The 25,605-nt window shown below is 38.4% G+C and overlaps 1 protein-coding gene and 1 long non-coding RNA gene across 3 annotated transcripts in view; both read right to left on the bottom strand.

Annotated features, from left to right (window-relative positions):
* LOC6030855 (ran-binding protein 9) overlaps nt 1-25,605 on the bottom strand; it is a 41,151-nt gene that overhangs the window by 9,581 nt on the left and 5,965 nt on the right. The window lies entirely within an intron of this gene.
* LOC119768585 lies at nt 13,301-14,872 on the bottom strand. The gene is made up of 2 exons (XR_005278082.1): nt 14,172-14,872; nt 13,301-13,706 (listed from the first exon to the last, which is right to left on the bottom strand). It is a non-coding gene; the product is annotated as an uncharacterized LOC119768585 (long non-coding RNA).

Below are 25,605 nucleotides of genomic sequence, written 5' to 3'. Positions count from 1 at the left end.
ATGATCCAAAGTTAAAAGGCCCGGAGAAATTAAATTATGAGTTAATTAAATAAGAAAATGTAACTAATCGCAGATTTATACAAAGGAAACCTATGATGTATTCCAAATTTAAAGGAAATTAAAAAAAATACTGGAAAACAAAAGATGGAAACCAACTGTCTAGGGAATATAAATCTTGAGGACTTTTTTCTGGGCCCCGTCCTGTCGCGTCCGTCAGTAGTCTTGTCGTACATTACAACTAGAAGCAGATCTGCTAATGAAATAGTATACTCCGACCAGTTCAACTGATCATTTAAGTCCAATTATTCATTTACGGAAAACTAACTAACTTGAATCAACAACCTAAACAAAACTATCTGAAAGTAACTTGAATCTCAAATCCCCGAAATTATAATTGCAAAGCCAAACATTCCTTTACCTTGTTTTTAAACCTGACTTGCCGCTTCCAAAACCAATAAACATAAATGAACAGTTCATAATTTACAAGTTGAATACTCTTCATCAAGAAGACTATTTCGTGCCTTCCATTTCATTAGGGCACAGAAGCTCTGCAAACAAGAGTGTATCCCTATCATACCTAATATAAACTGTCAATTGAGTGAAAGAGATGAACTCCTGTTCACAAAACCCTTGTGTCCATTTGAAATGTTAGGCTCCATTTGATCGTCAAAACTCCTGTAAATCCTCGATTCGCAACAATGGTCGATACAACCATAATCCGAGAACCGTTAGTTCAACAGATTAACGAATTTTGTCCGATATCATTTCATTATTGATTGACCGAGACTCTATGGATGTTTTGACAATTCCGAATGGTTAGTATATCACTTAAATTATAATCAGAGATTCTGATAGCATGACTTAACTCGTTTACACAGAACTGTCGGCCTGGAATTATTAAACAATCTAAAGTTACAAAAAAACTAGCTATTCTGAGTGCCTTGCAAAAAACTTATTTTTTAAAATACTATTTTTTATATCCTAACCTAACACCCTCATTAAGATAAGAAAAAATCACGCTTCTGTTTTTGTGATTAATTAAATTATTTAATATAATCCCACAATGCCTAGAAGAGACCTCTCTTACTGTTGTGCGTAAGCGTTGCTTTGCTTTATGAATTTCTACCTAAGCTAACGATGTATCAAAAAGATTTAAACCTGTTCCTACTAGATTTTATAAACAAGAATATTGAGATTTTTTTTTTTTTTTGGGAGGGTGATCCAGCCGCACATCGTTGATGTTGAAACCTCTAAACTGGGCCCTCGTCCTGTCACGTCCGTCAGTAGTCTTGTCGTACATTACAACTAGAATCAGATCTGCCAATGAATTAGTACACTTCGACCAAATAAACACTGACGCTGTATGGATCTGACTCTAGAATAAATGCACAGTTGTGTGTTATTCATAAGTCCAAAATGTTCAATTATTCATATAAGTCCAAATATTCATTTGCGGATAACTACCTAACTTGAAATGAATACAAGATTTAAAGCAACCTATCCGAAAGCTACTCTTATCTCAAATCCCCGAAAATTTATTGAATAGCCAAAAATTCTAGTACGTTTCTTTTAAAACCTGTCTGGCTTCTTTTAAAAACAAAAAAAAAATAGATAAACCATTCTTATTTTACAAGTCGTGAATTGAAAAAGAAGCGACCATTTGATCGTCAGAATTCCAGTAGATCCTCGACTCGTAACAATGGTCGATACAATCATAATCCGACAACCGTTAGTTAAACCGATCAACGAATTTAGTCCGATATCATTTCACTATTGATTGATCGAGACTCTATGGAAATTTTGACAAATTAGAATGGTTTTTATGCTACTTGAATGAAAATCACCGATTCTGATAGAATTACTAAATTCCCTGTTAATAATTTTGTCCCTAAAAAACTAAAGGCAAAGTACAAAAAGTTGATATTTATAGTTAAAATCCTATATTCTACAAACACTATTTTTTTAAACCCGCATCCTAACCTGACACCCACATTAAGATAGGGAAAAATCACATATGTAGCGGTTCATTGTACAAATGTGATATTTCCACTATCAGAGAACCTCCTTGTCTCGATGACAGCTTACCGGCCATCGATTAAGCCCTGAGACTACGCCAAAGTGGGTTCTCGCAGCATGAAGTGGTGTCCATGTGTAAAAATGGAAGCTTCAGCAATATACTGAACACTTCGATTTTAATTCCACATCGAATCAAATCATACTCTTTGCCAAACAAGCATCAAACCTATGACACTCAATATGACAAAGCCCAGGGAGCTTCCTCACTTTAATAAATAAATTACCATAAAATACCAAAAATCGTTAGAAACTTAAGCTTTATTCTAAACTTCATGTTTTTCATGTTCTATGTCTACCAAAAGCATCAAACTAACATATCATAATATTTACTGAAAACTGCACTACTTTAATGTTCAGTGATTTTTTCGCAGAATTTCACTTAAAAATAGTATGAAGCTGTCAAACTATTCAGAAATTGCAAGAAGAAGATTTCTACAGAAGGAATCGCACCGAGATTTGTCAGCCCGAGCCGAACCTCGTATCCGACTAGGTTTACCGAGTTAGCTAAATACGTGCTGCAAAAAAGAACAAGTTTTGCAACGAGTTGCTTACAACATTTTATTGCAATTCCGAATTTAGTTTTATGTCAAAAAAATGAAATTACAGGCCACATTTGAATCAAAATAGTAGTTTATGCAACAAGTTGCAAAAAGAGGATTTTTTCAGCACGAGTCGTACATTTATCCAACGAAGTTCACCGAGTTGGATAAATACGAAGAGTGCTGAAAAAATCAAGTTTTGCAACGAGTTCCATACAACATTTTTTGCAATTCCAAAAAACACACACTGAGTGAAATTTTATGTCAAATTTTCATGTATTTTGTCAATAAATCGTTTAAATCAAAAAAATGTTGAAAAGTGTTACTTTTCAAAACAAGTGCTGAAAAGTTCAACTTTTCAGCACCCATTTCAGTGCTGAAAAGTTCAACTTTTCAGCATTTATTTTGAAAAGTGTTGCTATTCGATTCTGTTATTTTTGGTACAGAAAAGTAGGCTATTTCGTCGTTCAAGAATGACAGGAAAAGTAAGTAGTTTCACGACGGAATTGCAAAAAAGTATTTTAAAATTAATTACGTGGTTGGTGCCTTCCTCACACTCTTAAAGTGCATACAGTACACAGCCTCAAAAAGTGTATAAATAACACTTATTTTTATCTAAATATCTGAGATCCGGCCTCAAAAAAGTGTACTAAAACCAATTAAGTACGTATAACTTTTGATAGGGTTGTCAAATTTTCAATATTTTGGACTCTTTGGAAAGATCTTTTGATTACCCATCCAACGATAGGTCGCATGGAAAATCCGGACAACGTTTTCATCAAAATATCTGAGATCCAACCCCTAAAAAGTGTATAAATTACACTTAAGTGGTTATAACTTTTGATGGGGTTGTCAGATCTCCAACGTTGGAAAGGTCTGGTAAATACCTTTCTAAAAATGTATGGCATGACGGGGTTTCTTAAAAAAAAACACCCTTTTTACAATCTTCCGAAGTTAATCTAAAATCGTTTTTCAGCATAACTTTTGAAGTATTTTTCTAAACTTCATAATATTAATTAGGGTCTTGTGGGACCCCACGCCGGATCGAATGAGACCAAAACAGTCAAAATCGGTTCAGCCAGTCCGGAGATAATCGTGTGCGTATTTTTCAGCATAAACTTTTAAAAATGATGAAGTGTTTACCATTGTTATGTTTCCTTCAACAATGCAAATTTATAAATTTGTTTAAGCAACTGTGTACTAAGTTCATACTCGATCGGTTAAACTACGGTTTTAATTAACAAACAGTGCATTTTCGATTTTATTAATTTAATGCAGAACTGACATATTAAAAACTCGAAACATAATGATACTTTTTGTTTTAGTATGATTATTTTTTTAGGGGAGATGACAGTTATCATAAATCGGATCGTTTGGTACAGTACAGTCCAGACTCGATTATCTGAAGGCTCGGACAAAAATCACTTCGGATAATCCAATCACGATTTTTTTTTCGTTGTTTAATTTTTTACTGTTGAGCATAGGTATGACCCCTAAACTATGCTAAAATTATCTAGAATTTTTAAGTCCAAGATGGCGGCCAAAATGGCGGCGATGCAATATTGAAAAAATGCATTTTCTTTTTTAAAGGGCAATCAACAACTCAAATTTGACTAAAATGACGTCGTAGAACTCAAACTTTATGTTAAAAACAAGAAAATGAAAAAAAACACGATTTTTTTTGTTCGTGGTTCGATTATCCGAAGTCCCATACAAACCTTCGGATTATCAAACTTAGGATAATCGAAACTTCGAATAATCGAGGCCGCGCATCTCTTCTTCCTCTGGAGATTCTGTAAAAGGTGATCTGGTCTTAAAATCCACTCTGCGGTAAACACAACGCAACAACACAACGTAAGGCTGACCGCTTTAATTTACATAATACTTTTTCTGGTTTCTGACCGCGATTTGCTTTATAGTTTGGGAAGAAGATTGTTAAATCTCAATTTTTCAACACAGCAAAAAAATCCGATGGTAAAATCGCATGCAAAAGCATGCACATCACCTTCGTCAAAATAAACACTTAATATTACACACTGCATGTACAATTTTTGCAAACACAAAAAAAAAAAGTTGCAACCGACGGGCTTCAAACCCAGCACCAACAGTAAGGACTGGCGCCTTAGCCCACTCGGCCATCAGACCAATGAAAAGCTGGAAGGATAAACGCATATATGAGCTTGACATTTTGGTCAAGTAGGATTACCATACTGATGGGCTACATATTTCAGGGTGTAAAATCACATAAAATTGCATAAAATAATGCAATGCAATGCAATTAAGAATCAACTTCGTTTCGTTTTACGGAGCAAGGTGGGGGACGCGGCCTCAAGTCAGTCCAAGTCCGGTTTCTTGTGGAAAATAGGGTAGTGGCCGAACTAGTATTGCATACCAAATGAACACCACCGGAAGATATAGAGGATCAGGAGGGGAAGGTGAAAGAAAATTAGTGTAGGTGTGAGTAGTAAGAACTTGGATGACTTAAGCAGTTACGTTAATCTAAGTTTAACACTGAATAAAGGAAATCTGAAATTATGATTCAAAGTAAAAAGGCCCGGAAGAAATTGAATTATTAGTTAATTAAATGAGAAAATGTAAATAATCGGAGATTTATACAAAGGACACCTATGATGTATGTCAAATTTAAAGGAAATTTAAAAAAACTGGAAACCGAAAGATGAAAACTAACTTGTCTATGGAATATAAATCTTGATGCATTTTTTTCTGGGCCCCGTCCTGTCGCGTCTGTCAGTAGTCTTATCGTACATTACAACTAGAAGCAGATGTGCAAATGAAATAGTACACTTCGACCAGTTTAACCATTGATTAAAGTCCAATCTATTATTTACGGAAAACAAACATTTATCAACAACCTAAACTAAACTTTCTGAAAGAAACTTGAATCTCAAACTCCCAAATGCCAAACATTCCTTTACCTTGTTTTTAACCCAATAAACATAACTGAACAGTTCATACTTTACAAGTTGAACACTCGTTGTTAAGACGACTATTTCCGTAGTAACAGTTCAATAGGGCGAATCTGCATTTGTAAACAAGCAGTCTATCTCCTCTTACTTGACGTGAACTGTCACTTGAGCGAAAGGGATAGACTGTCTGTCCACAAATGCAGACGCGCTCCATTGAACTGTTATTACGGATTTCGTGCCTTCCATTTCATTAGGGCACAGAAGCTCTGCAAACAAGAGTGTATCCCTATCATACATTATGTAAACTATCATTTGAGTGAGAGAGATGCATCCCTGTTCACAAAAACCATGTGTCCCTTTGAAATGTTAGGCTCCATTTGATCGTCAAAACTCCAGTAGATCCTCGATTCGCAACAATGGTCGATACAACCATAATCCGAAAACCGTTAGTTCAACAGATTAACGAATTTTGTCCGATATCATTTCATTACTGATTGATCGAGACTCTATGGATTTTTTTGACTATTCCGAATGGTTAGCATACCACATAAATTGAAATCAGAGATTCTGAAAGCATTACTTAACTCACTTACACACAGATGGAGTCTGGAACTATTAAACAACCTAAAGTTACAAAAAAATACTAACTATTCTGAGTGCCTTGCAACAAAACTAATTCATCAAAATACCAAATCCTAACCTAACACCCACTTTGAAAAAACGAAAAAATCACAATGCCTAGAAGAGGCCTCTCTTACTGTTTTGTGTAAGCGTTGCTGTGCTTTATGAATTTCTACCTAAGCTAACGACGTATCAAAAAGATTAAAACCTGTTCAAAGCAGATTTTACAAACAAGAATATTGAGATGCAAATAAAAAAAATCAATATCTTGCAATTTTACATAGTACAATAGTTGTGATTTCTATCAACACAAGTATATAAATATAAAATAAATGTGTGATATATATCAACATCGGAAACCATCTTTGCAAATAGCCCTGAAACGACGGCAACGTGTGGCTCCATCTCCAGGGAATTAAGAATCAACTTGCAATTTAAAATAAACTCAGATTTGAACCAGTTTAAAATGTACTGAATTTTGCAGTTATCTTATCCATATTAATCGACTTTCTCAAAACAGTGACAGTCTAAGCTTCCTAGCAGAAGTTTCGTCCTCGTTCTTTTACCTCAATAATCGCTAATGCGTCAAAGAGAAAATCGGTTCTCCACGTCCGTGTCTGGCTTTGTTGTCTGCCCTCTCTACTTTTCCGCAGCAAATAACGGCAGACATAGACGACAAAACGGACTCAATCCTTCGAGACGTGTGTTGCAGTTTCCTCCCTCTTGAGACGTCAGGACAGGCTAATGACCTTTTTTGGGATGTGTTCTGGTAATTTTTGAAATGATGGGAAGAATTTCTTTGTTTAACTTGACGTTTTAAATAAATGTCATGAAGTAATTTAATTTTGTATCGTCCAGCAAATCGATCGGAACAAAACCCCCGACCGATTTGTCGAGGCCAAGGTTCTGTCTCGAGTCTCGATCGCACAGCACCGCTCTTCAACTTCAACTCCAACAGCACTATTAAAAGTTTCGTAAAGGAAAACAGTTTCTATTTCGTCAGCTGACCTTCCAACGCTATGGTTTTGAGCCGTTTTTACACATTGCTTGATTTTCCTCATCGTCGTCGTCGGCCAAGTCAAAGTCATTTGTTGTTGAGCACCCCTCCAAGTGGACTCCGTCGTCGTCGCGTCGGTTGTTGTTAGCGGGCAGGTTTGGCCGATTTGGCCTGCGTGGATTGCGCCTCAGCGCCCGTGCTTCTTTGTGAGCTCCGTCAGTCAGTCTGCTGTTCATAAACATACACACACGTTTGTAAGCCAACCAAAGCAAACGTTCAAACGCGGTCGCCTGGCTGCGAATGTAGGTCAACCTTTTGCAGTCAGCCAGTCAATATGTTGGCCACCGGTGAGCAGGCAGCGATATAACCCGATTTTTTTTAACAAAGTTAAATAAACTTGTAAAAAAGTGTTAGAGGAGGCACGAAACGATTATTGGAAAATGTTGAATCACTCATCGGTCTTATAAAACTTCGTGAGTTTATGATCCGGTACACGTGAATCGATTTTGTAGTTCACAATAAGTATCAAAGAATCTAATCAACCATCTCATCAACTCTTGCACTAATTATATAAAAAAAACGTTACTTAATCTACCCTAAGGTGGTTTGTGCCTTCCTCACATTTAGATGGTAATAAAGTTGTCAGATCTTTAATCTTTTGAACTCGTTGAAAAAGTCTTTTGATTAACTACCCTACGACAAGTCGCATGATAGATCCGGACAACGTTTTCATCGAAATATATGAGATCCGGCCTCCTAAAAGTTCATAAATAACGCTTAAGTGCTTCTAACTTTTGATAGAGTCGTCAGATCTTCAATCTTTGAACTCGTTGGAAAGGTATTTTAAACACCTGTATTTGTATAAAAAAAAATGTACAACATGACGGGGTTTCTTAAAAAACCACCCTTTTGACAATATTACAGACTGCAAAAATCGTTTTTTCAGCATAACAGAAGTACTTAACTAAACTTTATAATTTTCAATAAAGACGAATCGAATGAGACTAAAACGGTCCAAATCGGTTCAGGCAGTGCCGAAATAACCCAGTGAATTTTTTTATCAACTTCCCATCACACACACAGACATTTGCTCAAAATTTGATTCTGAGTCGAAATGTATTCATAAAGGTGGGTCTAGAAGGTCAAATTAAGAATTTCGTTTTTCGATTGAATTTATAGCCTTTCCTCAGTAAGGAAGGAAGGCAAAACGTTACTTACACAGTAAAAATTGTGAAAATTTGTGAAAAATGTGTAATTCTAGAAGGTTTAATATTACCTCTTCAATGATTTAATTATACCTCAATTTAGACTGAAAAAGTGACATTACACCAGAAAAGTAGTAATACTACACATTTTCTCTGACATAAAAGACCCTTTCCCAGATTTTTGACTGTGTAATCCACCCTTTCTATGGTTGATGCCTATACCTCACATTTATAGTTTTTTTTGTTAAATTTAAATTTGCAACCTACAAATCTAAAGTATTTTTTTTAAAAGGTCCTATAAACATATGAAACACAATAGCTTATGGGACCTTTTCAAAAGAAACTCTAGAAATGTTCTTTAGACATATATCTTCATATCTGGAGTTTTTTTTGAAAAGGTCCAATAAACCAAATTTTCAGTTTTTGCTTTATGGGTGTTTTTTAATATCCCTGACTCAAGTCGGCAAAAAAAAACTCCATTTATGTTCATAACTATCGATAGGGTTGTCCGATTTTCAATCTTTTGGACTCGTTGGACAGGTATTTTAAATACGCATCCAATAATGGGTCGCATGATTGATCCGGACATAATTTTTATCAAAATATCTGAGATCCAACTTCAAAAAAGTGATTAACTTTTAAGTGGTCATAAGTTTTGATAGGGTTTCGTGAAAATTGTTTTGCAGCATAACTTTTGAAGTACTTTACTAAACTTCATAATTTAAAAAAAATACACGCAAACACTTTTGCTCAGAATTTGATTCTGAGTCGACATGTCGACATGCATGTACAGGCTTGTGAAGGTGTCTAGAAAGTTGAACTAGCGAGGATGGCAAAAATAAAAAAAAAATATATTCCACAGCTCGTATTGCACAATGAACTCGAACAAACACTTCCGTGACTCTGGCCAATCCCAGCGCAAAGATTGTGGCCTAATTAGAACTCCAATTTGTAAAGGTATGACGACTCATTTAAAACGTAGAAAACCCACTTCAACCTTGTTCGGCAGCGCAGCGGTCCCTTCAATACATCAACAGCGATTCAAATAACACACACAAAAAACGCCCTCGCGTAGTGTGAGAAACGCGAATGCACACACATGTTTACACGAAAAACCACTCTTGTTTACTTGTGTCACATATGGATATGGCATTACAAAACATACAGTTGTCCATAATCTACGTAGTTTTGAACTCACCAGATATGGTTACTATATCAGAGCAAACTACAGTTTTTTTTGTTGGATTCGTAAATTAACGACTACTTCCTCGTTGCGTATGCGCGTAAAAGTACAGTGAATAATCTCTGGTGAAGAGCTTATTGAGGGCGTATGTGTGTGAAACGATTCGGATTTGTAAGCCCTGCATGGCAAGCCAGTTGTGTTTGTTGTTATTCCTGTTTTGTCTAACATTCAGCTGTTTATCTCGTCAAGATTGTCTCTTGTCAATATGACTCTCATATACACATGGGACAATTATACATAGCACGGAAATCTGGCAGGGTTCAAATCAGTAGCTTATATGATATAAGTCATGATGTCTGCCGCTTAATTCTTTAGAACAACCTTAAGAACTAAGAAAATGAAATTCGTGATTCGATTATCCGTAGTCCCATACAAACCTTCGGATAATCGAGGGTTGGATTGTCATTAAAATTACAAAAATACGGTACAACATTTTTCTTCGTTGTCTTATTTAGCTGAAAAGTGTTCTGGGGAAAAAAAGAGTTCGAGATGTTTTCCAAATATGACGGTGTTGAAATATTTAGAGAATTCATTTGGGAATGATTTTCAGACGAATAGTCAAACTTTAGATAATCGAGTCTCGACCGCATGTCCCTCACTGGAAAGGTATTCAAATACCTTCCAAAAACATACAGTGCAGGCTAGATTATCTGAAGTTCGATTATTCGAAGGTTTGTATGCGACTTCGGATCATCAAGATCAAAATCGAGTCTGGACTGCAACATGGAAATTAAGGATTAAAGGATATTCAACTGAATCATAGTCAGCATTATACTAGGGGAACAGCACCTAATTCCAGTGAGCCTCTAATGTTGGCAGCTAATTAAAAGCGTTTTCAACTGAAATCGAGTGATAAATAGCTCAATAAGAAGTGAGCAAGCAAGTTTCTATCAAAAGTTTTGCAAAATAAGTTGTTTAAATAGTGAAAATCAGCTAATTGGATGGAGTCAGGAGCAAGTGCTTAACCTGCCAAACATACGAGAATTTCCCCTATACCTTGTAATTCTTCTCAACCAAAGCAAAGACATAAAACGCATGTTTGAAACAAATCAACCACACATTCACAAAATAATACATCAGCAACGCCAGCAATGAGGAAGGCGTGCACGATCGCAAACGTCAAATACCAACGCAACGAACGATCCACATCGCACGCGACGAATGAATATATTGGTTTCCCTTTCGTATCAGCTGATTTGACGAACGACCAGCAACGGCCTGGAGGCGATCCACCAACACACAAACTGAAACACCACACCGAAGATGCGTTATTCCAAGTCTCATCGCTCCATGTGTGTATGGGCAATGCGTTTTTCCTTAAATGGTGTGGAAAATCCATTCCACTTCTCGCGCAATCCATTAACAGCGACGACGACGAGCAGCATGAGGAAGGAAAACTGAGCGACGAGAAAAATGAGGAAAATCTGACAAATGACACGAAGTATGTGTTGGTGTGTTGTGAATGAATGATATACACACACAATGCAATAATAATGCAATAAAAAGTTTGAAGCGTCAAAACCAAAGAATTTTGCAAAAATCATTGACTAATTGCTCAAATATTCTACCTGACGATTCAATTCTAGAGTACTTTTTCAAAAGGTCCTATGTGCAAAAACCTCAATCTGAGAAATTTGATGATAAAGTTTTGGTGCACATTTTTAAATCCCATTCAAACACGTTTGGGTATTTTTCGATTCTGAAAACGCCCAAATGTGTCTAGAGTAATGCTTTTCAAGTGTACATCTCGGGATTATATAAAAGACAAGATTACGCTTAGTTCTGACGCAATTTGGTTCATACAACCTGTGAGTGCACATAGGACACGTTTCATAGAACAATTTTTGCACATAAGACATTGGCATTGGACTATATTCATGTGGCATTGCACATAAAACTTTAACAAATAAAATTTAAATCTCGATTTAAACAAAAACTAAATTTTGTAATAATAATGTATTTCCAACCCTCTCGCAACGTGTAGGCATCAGCTGATGAAGAGCATGAAATATTTCAATGCCTCCAGCGCGTGAGAGGAGAGAGAAGCCGTTATTTACCAATGAGCGTTCTGTCAGATGGGTGGCGGGTAGGATAATTTACGATGCCAAATTAACCAATGCGCCAATATAAACAATCAATATTGTTTACTTTGGCGCATAGGATAATTTGACATGGTAAATTGTCTTATCCGCCTATCGAGCTGTGAGCGCACATAATACATTTTTTAATCTTTCGTTTTTGAAAGTTTTTGGCCCAAGTAGTGTAAACATATTATTTAACACTTATAAACAAGTGTTCCGATAGCCCCCCAGCAGCACTGCATGCGCACAACTTTTATGCCAAAGTGATTACCACGTCACGGATTATTACCATGTCCGATTATCACGTCACAGTCTCACGTACCCCCTCTCCCTTGTCACACTTGCGACAACTCTCCACCCCCTTAGAGCGTGACGTACTTTATGGATGACGCCTACGGCCTAACGAAGGATGCAAGATGTTGATTCTGGAGCGGCCCTGAGAACCTTGCTCTTCGCCAAAGAATTATTCCGATCTCAGGGGTTGGATCTCCGAACGGGTTCTACGGCTGTTGCTTGGCCGAGGGGTGAGGTCAGCTTGGGACTTGAAGAGCGCAAGTCGCACAAAACTGGAATCAATTGCGTTGATCGAGATGCTTATGCGGCGGTCCGAATCGCGCGCCTCGAAGTCATGTCCCCGAGCAAGTCCAGGATCTCATCCGAGTACTGGGTAAAGTGCTCGTATGAATCGAACGCCGCTAAACTGCCAGGGCCATGAACGAGTCGGTTAGGTTGCCGACTTGATACCGTTTGGGAGGAGTCTGGAAAAACGGAAAACATCGGGTCACAAAAAACAGGCACAGAAGAAAAACACTCGTAACGTGCTGTTGGCAGTTCATCAGTGGGACTTTGCCGGACAGCTCCAGATGCTGCAGGCAGGCAAATCATAGGACGAGTACGCCCAATGGACGTAATCCAGCATTGCATTGCAGACTGCACGATAAGAAAGGTAGAAACGAGTAGTCGTAGAAAGGACGAAAGGTAGTCGTGCGGAATATCCAAGATGGAAACATCCGAAAAGATCAACCACTGCAGGTTTTCGTGCTCTTAGACAGACAGATGGACTTTATCTGGTTGTGACGTAGTTCTTAAGCTGGCTGATGAGCAGCTATTAGGACCTGTCGAGCGCGAAGAGTCACAAGCGATTCTTCAGCGAGGTAAGATCGCTCAGATTAGCAGCCAATTCCTCCGTAAAACCAGTTCGTTTATGGCTGGCTGTGAGAAAAGATCATCACGACGACGAAGCCGCGACGCACTTGTCGTAGTGTCCATGCTGGAACTGAAAAACCACGGCGTAGTACTGACAGATCGTGCACGGCCGCCATTCGACCGCGTATTTCGTTACGGTGACGCTGCTCCAGCTGGACGATACCCTGCGTAGTCAGGAACAACACGTCGTGATCGGAGCGCTTCTGCAGAGCCTTTGTTACATACATGTAAATCGATAAAAAAAAAGTCAGAGGTTGGTGTGAGCACACACTTAATTTTATTAAAAAACTGTTATCAGGGCATTAAAATACACATTTTCATCTATTATCAAAACATATTTGAAGACATTTGGTTGTATCACTGCCGAAATATACACAGAAAAAAATATTCCTAATCATCTTTTAGTGGATTCAAAAAAAAATCTGTAATATGACATTTTGTGATTTTCTACATGTATGTAACCCCTTAACCGCCGCAACCTCTATGTTTCCGCCCACTCCGGTGGCCTCAGAAACACTAGTCTCAGCAGCTCGTGCATTTTTGGATTCTCGGACACGTTGTCCCAAGCGGCCCAGACGACCTGCATCTGCGTGCGTAATTATGAGTTTGCCGTTGGCGAAGTTGTTGATAGCCGATCCGCCCGGGTTCCGGCAATCTTAATGTACTCGACGTTCGTCTTGAGGTTCTCTGACAGACCATGACCACGAAGCGGATGGCGCGCTCTTTTTTAAGGTTTCTAGAAGCGTCCTCCGTACCACGTCCGCCGCCGCTTGGTTGGTCGTTGTCGGGGACCAGGTACCGTAAAGCAGTGCTGCGGGTGATGAAAAAGTAGTTTAAGGTTAAGGTTTATTAAATTTAACAGCATAACATTTCCTCCTGAAATGTGTTAACCGGTACCGTGGCCATCCGAAGTCGTCCCTGGCCAAAAGGTGGGATGTTTTCTGGCCTTCCGGATGTTTTTGGTCGGTTCCGTGGCCATCCGGATGGCTTCTCTGTGCAAGAGGGATGATGCTTTTGGCCATCCGGATGGCCACGGAACAGACAAAATCTATCCGGGCGGCCAAAAGCATCCTCCCTTTTGGACAGGGACACCTTCCAGATAGCCACGGAATCAAGAAAACCCATCCGGAAAGCCAAATAATGGCCACGGTACCGGCAAACCCAACCCGAAAGGCCAAACAAATATTCGCCCTCTTGCACAGGGACGCCTTTCGGAGCCGATCCCATGGTCCTGGAATCATCTTTGGGAATCACGGTAATTTTCCACCCTACTTACCGTATTTTTTTGTTGCCGCAATCCTTCGCCCTCCGACACTTTTCTTTAAAAACTCAGACAGTCCACAACAATGATCTGTCCGGGATCCTATCAACCAAAACAAAAAACATATTTTATGCTGTTTTATGAGTTGTTTTGGTATGTCATGCTGGGAGTCGTATCCGCCAGATTCGGGAGAGAGAGCTCATTGGTTAAATTTTGCTCTTCTCTTTTGCTGTGTCAGGCATTGAAACATTTCATACTCTCTTACAGCTGACGTCTACACGTTAACCGGAACCTAGGCAAACATTATTTTTAAAAAGATATATGGATATAAAAAAATCTATCATTACTTTCTAATTATTCAATAAAATGCGTACATACGTCGTTATTATATTAGCGTATGTGCATAATGATTGAAATATATTTAAAATTGTACATAGGTCGATTTGTTATTGTCGTATGTGCATCATTTTACTGAATGCACATAGGACACTGAGAGGTAAAACGACGTAAATTATTTTGTATGAAAATTTAAGAGAATGCTCATAGGTTATTTTGCATTTCGCTAATAATTTTAAAAATTAAATGCTTAAAAGAAATCGGGTTTGAGGATAGTGTAGTTTCGGATATGCAGAACGTCATGCATTGTATAACTCAGTTTGTTTACTTTTGGCGCATAGGACCTTTTGAAAAAGTACTCTAGAATTCAGTGTTCTCCAAATGGAGACGCAGGGCCTCCTACGAAACGCCTTTCAGGAACGAAGGTCGATCCCACAACAAACGGTGTGGGCCAAACGTCAAAACCTGCTGATTATTGTCAGAAAGAGAGAGAGAGAGAGAGCCAAACAGGTTCGCAACGCACAAACACCATCATACAATCAAACAAAACCACGATGTTCTGTCTCGCTTCCACTCATGGAAGGCCCGTCGTGGTGGGTTTTGTTATTGAGTTTGGAGTGCACTGCTCCGTCGTTGCTGTGTTTTTGCTGTTTTTGTTGTTGTTGCTGTTGCCCCTTCGACCATAGAGTTATCTACGTGCGCATGTATTGCGTGTACGTACACGAAAAAGATTGAGGTTAAATTTTGTACCGGCCAGCAAAACAAATGGCGTAGTAGTGTGCGTGAGATCGGGCTTAGATAACTCTATAGAGTTATCTAAGCCCGATCTCACGCACACTAGCTTACCATTTGTTTTTGCTGGCGACCACAAATTTTAACCTTAAAATCCATCGTGTACGTACACGCAATACATGCGCACGTAGATAACTCTATTTTGCACCGATGTGATAGGCCAAAGCATAGTAAAACATACAAATACAGACAGACAGCTAAACGAACGAGGAGGCGCACTGTACTGTAATTTGAGTGAGCTCCGCGCGAGTCGATGGAGAGCAAAATAAAGACACATCTTTTTGAACCAGTGCTGGCAGCACCAGTGTTTAAGTAAAAATAAAGATATTTTATACGTATTTGAACCAATAAAAGTTGGCTTCAAATATTGATTTCTTTTTTAAGAAAATTCTATTATAAATTTCATGTTTTTGTGGTTTGTGTGTGGTCCAATCCAATACCCGATGGCTGGCAGCGAAATTATGGGAAAATATAGTTTGTATCAGACTTGGGTCAAGCTGATACAACTAATCTCAGTACCGGGCATTAAGTGGTGTTAGCCCTCGCGCTTCCAACGACCTATTTTTTTTGATTTGATTTTATAAATTATTTTTTTGTTTCCATAATTTGGCCAACATCATTTTTAAAATTTTTACAAAATTTGATTAAATTGTCAAACTGTAGGCTTCCAGTCTTGTCTTTGGGGTTACTTTTGATTGTTCCATCGGTTGTCCATTGTAGTCGCGAATGTCGTCATCGGGTGTAGATGGTTCGTCGTCTTTATCTTATATTTTGACCAACCAACCAACGGGGTACAAACTAAAAAAGTGTCAAACGAAAAAGTGACCAACCACCGGGGGTTGAGTGTATATCAATTTACAGTCATAGAAATCTATGAAAATTGCGTGTTTTAGCATTTGGAGACTAACAAAATATGTTTAGGTTGATATTTTTACAACATATTAATTTAATAAAGTTTTTTGAAAGTCTGTGCACCTCAAAAAATATCTGACACAAGCTCAACTGTCTTTGAAACACAGACAAATCTGTGCATCTGGCATCCTTGGTGTGTAGGAATGTGGACAAAAAAAATGTCACTCGATTATCTCCGAATTAGCTTCACGAATTTTGTCCGTTTTGGTCTCATTCGATCCGTCTTGGGATCCCATAACTCTCTATTTAACATCAGCAAGTTTAGCTAAGTACTACAAAATTTATGCTAAAAAATACGAGTTCGACTAAAGTCCGGAGGATTGTAAAAAGGCCTAACTTACTTTACTTTTACTGCTCAGACAACCCCCGGGTCATGAGCTGTCTCCAGATGCGCTGCCACTGAACTCGGTCTTGGGCTGCTACTCTCCAAATCCGACTTGGAACTCCCACACTTCTCAGATCTTCCTCCACTTGTTCTAATCATCTTGCACATTTCGCCCCCCTCCGCTGCGTTCCAACCGGCTCTGAATTAAACACCAACTTCACCGGATTGATAGTCTGGTTCGGTTGGCATTCTCGCGACGTGTCCGGCCCACCGGATTTGGCCAGCCTTTGCGACTTTCCGAATGCTTGGCTTGCCATAGAGTTGCGCTAGCTCGTGGTTCATCCTTCTCATCCATGCATTGTTCTCACGTACACCGCCAAAGATCGTCCTTAGCACTCGTTGTTCGAAAACTTCAAGCGCTTGCAGGTCCTCCTCGAGCATCGTCCACGTCTCTTATCTTACCAGCGTTTCGTACATGGTACACTTTGCACGTCGGGAAAGGGTACCAGCCTGCACAGTCTTGTGGAGTCTGTAGTAGGCACGACTACCGGTGATGATGCGCCTCCGAATTTCCCTGCTGCAGTTGTTGTCCGACGTCACCAACGATCCAAGGTACACAAACTCCTCCACAACCTCGAACTCGTCACCGTCGATCGACACGCTCGGTCCTATGCCAGCAGATATTTCGTCTTCGCCATTTTCACCTTCAATTCAACCTTCTCCGCTTCCCGCTACACCGCCTCGAACGTTCTGCCGACAATGTCCATGTCGTCGGCATAGCAGATGCACTGGCTGGACCGGTTGATGATCGTGCCCCGCATGTTGAAGCCCGCCCGCCTCATAACACCATCAAGCCCATTGTTGAAACAGAGGCCGGAGATACCGTCGCCTTGTCGCAGTCCCTTCCGCGATTCGATCGGGTCGGACATCGCACCCGACATCTTCACGCTGCACCGTGCCCCGTCCATCGTTGATTTCACCATTCTGATCAGCTTCACGGGAAAGCCGTTCTCGTGCATGATCTTCCATAGCTCTTCGCGGTCGACCGAGTCGTACGCTGCTTTGAAATCGATGAACAGGTGGTGCGTCGGGATCTGGTACTCGCGACATTTTTGGAGGATTTGGCGTAGCAGGTGTACCTGTATATGGAGGTGTGCTGGAAGAAGGTACTACGTATGACCATGTTTCGGGAGGTAGAGAAATCGATGAGTCTTAAGCCGTTCTCGTTCGTCTGCTGGTGGGCGCTGAACCTCCCAATAACCGGTCCTAACTCTACCTGCCGTAAGCCGCCCCTAACATGGAGAACAGACGCTCAAAGAGGGGGGGCCTAACGAGCCCAAATCATTGAAGATGATAACCCTATTCAAATGTATAAGCACTTATAAGAGCGAGAGTCCACGAGCAAACGAGCACTAGCATCTGGCAAAAATATGAGCCCTTAGATCCCATTTTGTGGTGATAATTTTATCAAATTCGTGTTTCTGAGTCATTTTTACAATAGAAACATGCATAAAAATGTATTCTTGGAAACAAACTTGATTTTCAATAAATGTGAAAAGAAGATTTTTTTTACTTTAATTTTTAAAGGGTTGAAATGGATGAAAATAAACATTTTTTTATGAATTTGATAAAATTATCACCAAAAAAATTACAAAAGAAAAAATCTAGATTTTTTTTTAAGTATAGGACCTTTTCAAAAACAAACTCTAGGCTTTTTCTATTGACTTAACTGTTGTCTTTGATATGTTTATAGGACCTATTAAAAACTCTAGAAGTGTCTATTTGATGTGTTAAACTGATTAGCCTAAGCTTTTTTTAAGATTTTTAACCTTCAAATTGTGTTTCCAGAATTGCCGTTGATCTAGAGCGCTCATATTTTGACCAGATGTTAGTTTTATAAGTACAAACAACCCCTGAAAATAAAATTGGAGGGGTCCAAACGACGTCCCAGACAAAGGGGTGTAGGTCATAGATATTTTAATAAAAATATTGTCTGGATCTATCATGCGAACTAGCGCATTTGAAGACTAATAAAAAACGTTTTGGTTGATATTTTTACAATCCAAAACGCGTTTATTGTTTCGAGTAACAATAGAAAAATTTCTATCGCGGAGCACAAAGCCACGTCTGGTGCAAAAGCGACCAACGATCCATTTCAGAATGACATAGCTCCTTGCGGTCCAATTCCGAAACCGTCAATCCCCTAAGGCAAATCAGGAATCAGCGCGTAGTTAATATGAGAAGATGGCTTGTTTCAACACTACGGATCAATAATTCACTGCTAGAGTGTAATCTCCTAATGGCTGACTGCTTAGCGTCTCAGACCACCAATCCAATGGTGTGTCTTCGAATTCGACCTGATCAATTTTCGTTTTTGTTCATTTTCAAAGTTCGAATTCCTGATTTCACAATTTCAAAGGTACCGACCGGAAATTGATTCCTATACTTTCTGCTTGTAAGACAGAAGCCGCAACTATAAAGCCACTGAGCCGGTTTAACCGCAATTCCACGATTCATTTTTCAGTTTTGGGAAAATGGTTCCTGACCATTGGAGATATTTCGGGTTTCCGGAGGTGGTTTTATTTATTTTTTATTTTTTTTGCTTCAAAACATGATGTTTCGGTTAATTGCATGCTGCACTTTCATCACATGTAGAGATTATAAGTCAAAGAAAATTTGTAAAAGTTGGTTTAAGAAGCCTGTAACTATGTAGACTCTAATTATAACATCAATTTTTCCATTAAATTATTTTTTTTTTTAAATTACACTTGTATACACTCAATCCCCGGTGGTTGGTCACTTTTTCGTTTGACACTGTTTTAGTTTGTACCTCGTTGGTTGGTCAAAGTCAAACTAAAAATTGAGGAACTGGAACGATTTAAAGAAGACCATCTTCAACGATAAAAAGCCACCCTTAACCGATTTTGTTCAAAATCTCTTCGAGCGAATAATGATTGCCTGAAGAAAGGATCTCGGAGTATGCTTTGATCTCGTTTTTCCTGACTTGATCGCTGGTTGTGGCAGATACGAAAAAAATTTGAATGATTGGGATTAGTATTCAACTAGATGGATCTGATTACAATTTTCCCCATTTACCGCCAGCAGTCATGGGTTGTTACAATTACGACTGCACTCTTGACGAATGACAGCTAGTCGTGGCAATTTGAGAATAAAGACTGTTCGTCGGAATTTCAACGCTGCTAAGGGTGGATTTTCATGAATTTTTCGATGACCGACATCGAAAACGACTTACGATGCTCGTGGTCAAACTTTGCCAAAAACTTCAATTTTTCAATCAGATGAAGTCTGAAAATAAATTATATTAACGATAGAAAGCAACACAAGCAGTAAAAAACAAACAGCCATTGCTGGTATGTCGTGAAAATACGATTTTCCGACTTTTTATTTTCGATGCACAAGCATCTTGAAATGACCGACATCGAAAGCATACTCACGACCATGCTTTGCTAAAATGTCAGAGCATCGAAACGCGATGCTCATCTGCAGCGAAGTCATGCCACCACAGCACCAAGGACACAAACCTAAACTAACGCTTTGTAACTGTTGGGAACGGGTGGGAAATGAAACTTGACGATGTTTGACGAAACAAATTTTGAAGATCTGTCAAAGTAGGCCCTGTCAAATCAGCTGATTTTGCTTCTGTCAGAAAGTTTTCAAATCCATCTTTTCAATGTTTTTTTTTTTAGATCAAATAAAAATAGAATTAAAAGATGTGCAAATATGTAATTTAAAAACATAGATAATCATCTCCAAACCATTGGTAAGTGCCCAGACGTCGAGAAACAATCAATTTTTTTGTTTACCATTTTCATGTTTTGTTGCAGAAGTGGTCGCTTTAGCCGAATTTCCATTCAGAACATCGGCACCACTACCTTCGAGAGCCGATTCCGTTTCCTTTGGGTGAGTGATCTCCTTGGTGATCTCAAAATGCCGCAAGAAAGGCCAACACCGTCGGAGAAGCACCAGAAAGGAAGCGAAGCGCTCAAGCTGAGTTACTTTTGAGTTTCGGAAGCAGCTTTTGGGTCGAACAAAAGTCGATTCAAGATTGACAGCAACGGTAATAATACATTGGATTACGCTCAGTGACGAAATTCTGAGGCTGAAGGAGGAAGTAGTGTTTGCGAAGATGAAAAGAAAGAGGGACAAGAAAAAGAAGAACCGGAAACGTCACACCGGAAATGTTTCGACGATGACACTCATCGACGCTGGAGTGGGAGGAAGAAATAAAGAAGGCAAAAGTGTAATATGTTCGCAATTCGCAATTCGCAATTCGCAATTTTCAGTGTAAGAACGGGCCTTGACCGATCTTATGCACCAGGTTCCCGACGAACACGCACTGCCCTTACACCTACATCTCACCCTTGCTCTGAGTCAGTACGAGCAGCACGCTAGAACACGCTTTGAGTGTTCGTGCCAGGCATGCACACCTTCTTTTCCGGTTACGCATTTTAACTCGGCCGGGGGTGGTACATTACGTAGGGTTTGATGTAAGTATAAGCGCCTAACCATTTAAAGTGTGCCTATCAGCTTTCTTTAAAGCAAAAACTGTTTTATTTTTAGTTTGAATTCAAAAACTAGTTGTTATTTTACTGTGTATTGTTTTCTCCTGAAATCTTCCCTATTGTTGAGTCGTGTTTATCTGTTGCTATTTCTTTTGTCGCGGTGTTTTGTTACAATATTTTGGTCCTAAGCATCTTAGAAAAGTTTTTCAAAAGTACAATAGTAATATTTGTGTTAATCCTTTAATCATTCCATAAATTGAGCAAGGGCTCGAACCTCACTTGCTTAAGAAAAAGGTGAAGTTTCAAAACAATGGACAGTGAAGGAAACATTCTTTGTAAAGTATCAATAGTAAAAGGAAGATAGTAATTTATGAAGTAGATATAGAAATTAACAATAGTTAATAAAAAGAGGTAACAAACAAGCTTAGATTATTGTTATGATGGGCATTTTACAGGGAAGACGAGAAATTATTCAAATAGATACATAAAGAAAAGGCACATGATAAACAAAATTGACATCGCTGCCAAATTAAGGGAAAGCAGATAGTTTGTTACAGCAGCATCAATTGGTAAAATAGAGTGGAAAAGCGTTGAGAAATAAGAGAATCAAATACTTAAAATCGAAATCAAATGGAGGATAGTAAACAGAAGCCGTTTTAGAAAAACAGTGAAACAAAATAAACAGAAGATAGCTGTTAGTTGAAATGGAAAAAGAAACCCCGTTCTGCGATGTTCCAGGTACATCCACAGCAGTTGACTCAACATACTGCGAATCAAAACAATACCGTCTACAATCACAAATTACTTCCCTTTCCCACATTGTCGCGCCCTTTCTTTTAGCCGTCTCGACTCTGACCCGCGGTGGTCAAGGTTTACGATCCGTTTCCACAGGCCACCAGCTAGGTCATCATGAAAACCAAGCCAACGTGGAGGTAAGAAAATAGGACACTTGCAAGGAACCAGAGCTATACTGTTCTGATCAAAATAATTCGGATGATCTAACAGAACTACGGAAGTAGTTAGTTGCGCTCCTTCAGGATGTTCCTTACGTGGACGTCAACCGAAGAGCACGCAACAAGATCAGTGCCATTGCATGCTCTTAGGTATCAATCCTTGGCCTGCAAGGCAAAAGTGTAATATGTTGTAAAAATATACATTTAGAAAGATAAGTATGAGATAAACTAAAAAAAAAAACAATAAAATTGTAATTAGTTTCACTGAATTATTTGTATTGACAAAACAAGATCTGATCCCACTCACAGGAGAACTATCTTTTTTACACTTGGAAGAAATCAATGCTTTTTCGGCTGAATTCTTATTTTGCCATTCCCTTGTGAGTTATCTTGTGACACGTCGTATCTTTTTACAGCAGCAGATAGCACACAAGAGACAAATGGTAACTTTTGGTTTAATTTATCCTAGCCAGAATGCCTCGGTTTTTTTTTAAATTCTATTTCAAAACAATTTTTTTTTACAGAAAGACTCACAAATTTATACAAAATGGAAGCTTTTTTTGTTCTGATAGTTTTCAATTCAATGTTAAAAAGCCGGTAAGCGGGATTTGAACAACACAAAATTTTATAAATTTTAAAAATTTATAAAATTTTATAAAATTTATAATATTTATAAAATTTATAACATTTATAAAATTTATAAAATTTATAAAATTTATAAAATTTATAAAATTTATAAAATTTATAAAATTTATAAAATTTATAAAATTTATAAAATTTATAAAATTTATAAAATTTATAAAATTTATAAAATTTATAAAATTTATAAAATTTATAAAATTTATAAAATTTATAAAATTTATAAAAAATTTATTTTTAAAATTTATAAAATTTTGTGTTGTTCAAATCCCGCTTACCGGCTTTTTAACATTGAATTGAAAACTATCAGAACAAAAAAAGCTTCCATTTTGTATAAATTTGTGAGTCTTTCTGTAAAAAAAATTGTTTTGAATTAGAATTTAAAAAAAACCGAGGCATTCTGGCTAGGATAAATTAAACCAAAAGTTACCATTTGTCTCTTGTGTGCTATCTGCTGCTGTAAAAGATACGACGTGTCACAAGATAACTCACAAGGAATGGCAAAATAAGAATTCAGCCGAAAAGCATTGATTTCTTCCAAGTGTAAAAGATAGTTCTCCTGTGAGTGGGATCAGATCTTGTTTTGTCAATACAAATAATTCAGTGAAACTAATTACAATTTTATTGTTTTTTTTTTTAGTTTATCTCATACTTATCTTTCTAAATGTATATTTTTACAACATATTACACTTTTGCCTTGCAGGCCAAGGATTGATACCTAAGAGCATGCAATGGCACTGATCTTGTTGCGTGCTCTTCGGTTGACGTCCACGTAAGGAACATCCTGGAAGGAGCGCAACTAACTACTTCCGTAGTTCTGTTAGATCATCCGAATTATTTTGATCAGAACAGTATAGCTCTGGTTCCTTGCAAGTGTCCTATTTTCTTACCTCCACGTTGGCTTGGTTTTCATGATGACCTAGCTGGTGGCCTGTGGAAACGGATCGTAAACCTTTGACCACCGCGGGTCAGAGTCGAGACGGCTAAAAGAAAGGGGCGCGACAATGTGGGAAAGGGAAGTAATTTGTGATTGTAGACGGTATTGTTTTGATTCGCAGTATGTTGAGTCAACTGCTGTGGATGTACCTGGAACATCGCAGAACGGGGTTTCTCTTTTTTCCATTTCAACTAACAGCTATATTCTGTTTATTTTGTTTCACTGTTTTTCTAAAACGGCTTCTGTTTACTATCCTCCATTTGATTTCGATTTTAAGTATTTGATTCTCTTATTTCTCAACGCTTTTCCACTCTATTTTACCAATTGATGCTGCTGTAACAAACTATCTGCTTTCCCTTAATTTGGCAGCGATGTCAATTTTGTTTATCATGTGCCTTTTCTTTATGTATCTATTTGAATAATTTCTCGTCTTCCCTGTAAAATGCCCATCATAACAATAATCTAAGCTTGTTTGTTACCTCTTTTATTAACTATTGTTAATTTCTATATCTACTTCATAAATTACTATCTTCCTTTACTATTGATACTTTACAAAGAATGTTTCCTTCACTGTCCATTGTTTTGAAACTTCACCTTTTCTTAAGCAAGTGAGGTTCGAGCCCTTGCTCAATTTATGGAATGATTAAAGGATTAACACAAATATTACTATTGTACTTTTGAAAACTTTTCTAAGATGCTTAGGACCAAAATATTGTAACAAAACACCGCGACAAAAGAAATAGCAACAGATAAACACGACTCAACAATAGGGAAGATTTCAGGAGAAAACAATACACAGTAAAATAACAACTAGTTTTTGAATTCAAACTAAAATAAAACAGTTTTTGCTTTAAAGAAAGCTGATAGGCACACTTTAAATGGTTAGGCGCTTATACTTACATCAAACCCTACGTAATGTACCACCCCGGCCGAGTTAAAATGCGTAACCGGAAAAGAAGGTGTGCATGCCTGGCACGAACACTCAAAGCGTGTTCTAGCGTGCTGCTCGTACTGACTCAGAGCAAGGGTGAGATGTAGGTGTAAGGGCAGTGCGTGTTCGTCGGGAACCTGGTGCATAAGATCGGTCAAGGCCCGTTCTTACACTGAAAATTGCGAATTGCGAATTGCGAATTGCGAACATATTACACTTTTGCCTTCTTTATTTCTTCCTCCCACTCCAGCGTCGATGAGTGTCATCGTCGAAACATTTCCGGTGTGACGTTTCCGGTTCTTCTTTTTCTTGTCCCTCTTTCTTTTCATCTTCGCAAACACTACTTCCTCCTTCAGCCTCAGAATTTCGTCACTGAGCGTAATCCAATGTATTATTACCGTTGCTGTCAATCTTGAATCGACTTTTGTTCGACCCAAAAGCTGCTTCCGAAACTCAAAAGTAACTCAGCTTGAGCGCTTCGCTTCCCTTCTGGTGCTTCTCCGACGGTGTTGGCCTTTCTTGCGGCATTTTGAGATCACCAAGGAGATCACTCACCCAAAGGAAACGGAATCGGCTCTCGAAGGTAGTGGTGCCGATGTTCTGAATGGAAATTCGGCTAAAGCGACCACTTCTGCAACAAAACATGAAAATGGTAAACAAAAAAATTGATTGTTTCTCGACGTCTGGGCACTTACCAATGGTTTGGAGATGATTATCTATGTTTTTAAATTACATATTTGCACATCTTTTAATTCTATTTTTATTTGATCTAAAAAAACATTGAAAAGATGGATTTGAAAACTTTCTGACAGAAGCAAAATCAGCTGATTTGACAGGGCCTACTTTGACAGATCTTCAAAATTTGTTTCGTCAAACATCGTCAAGTTTCATTTCCCACCCGTTCCCAACAGTTACAAAGCGTTAGTTTAGGTTTGTGTCCTTGGTGCTGTGGTGGCATGACTTCGCTGCAGATGAGCATCGCGTTTCGATGCTCTGACATTTTAGCAAAGCATGGTCGTGAGTATGCTTTCGATGTCGGTCATTTCAAGATGCTTGTGCATCGAAAATAAAAAGTCGGAAAATCGTATTTTCACGACATAC

This window comes from Culex quinquefasciatus, chromosome 3 (genome assembly GCF_015732765.1).
Source record: "Culex quinquefasciatus strain JHB chromosome 3, VPISU_Cqui_1.0_pri_paternal, whole genome shotgun sequence".
Taxonomy (NCBI): Eukaryota; Metazoa; Arthropoda; class Insecta; order Diptera; family Culicidae; genus Culex; species Culex quinquefasciatus.
Note: the sequence above shows the minus strand (reverse complement) of the source record. Positions and strands in the feature narration are given on the sequence as shown.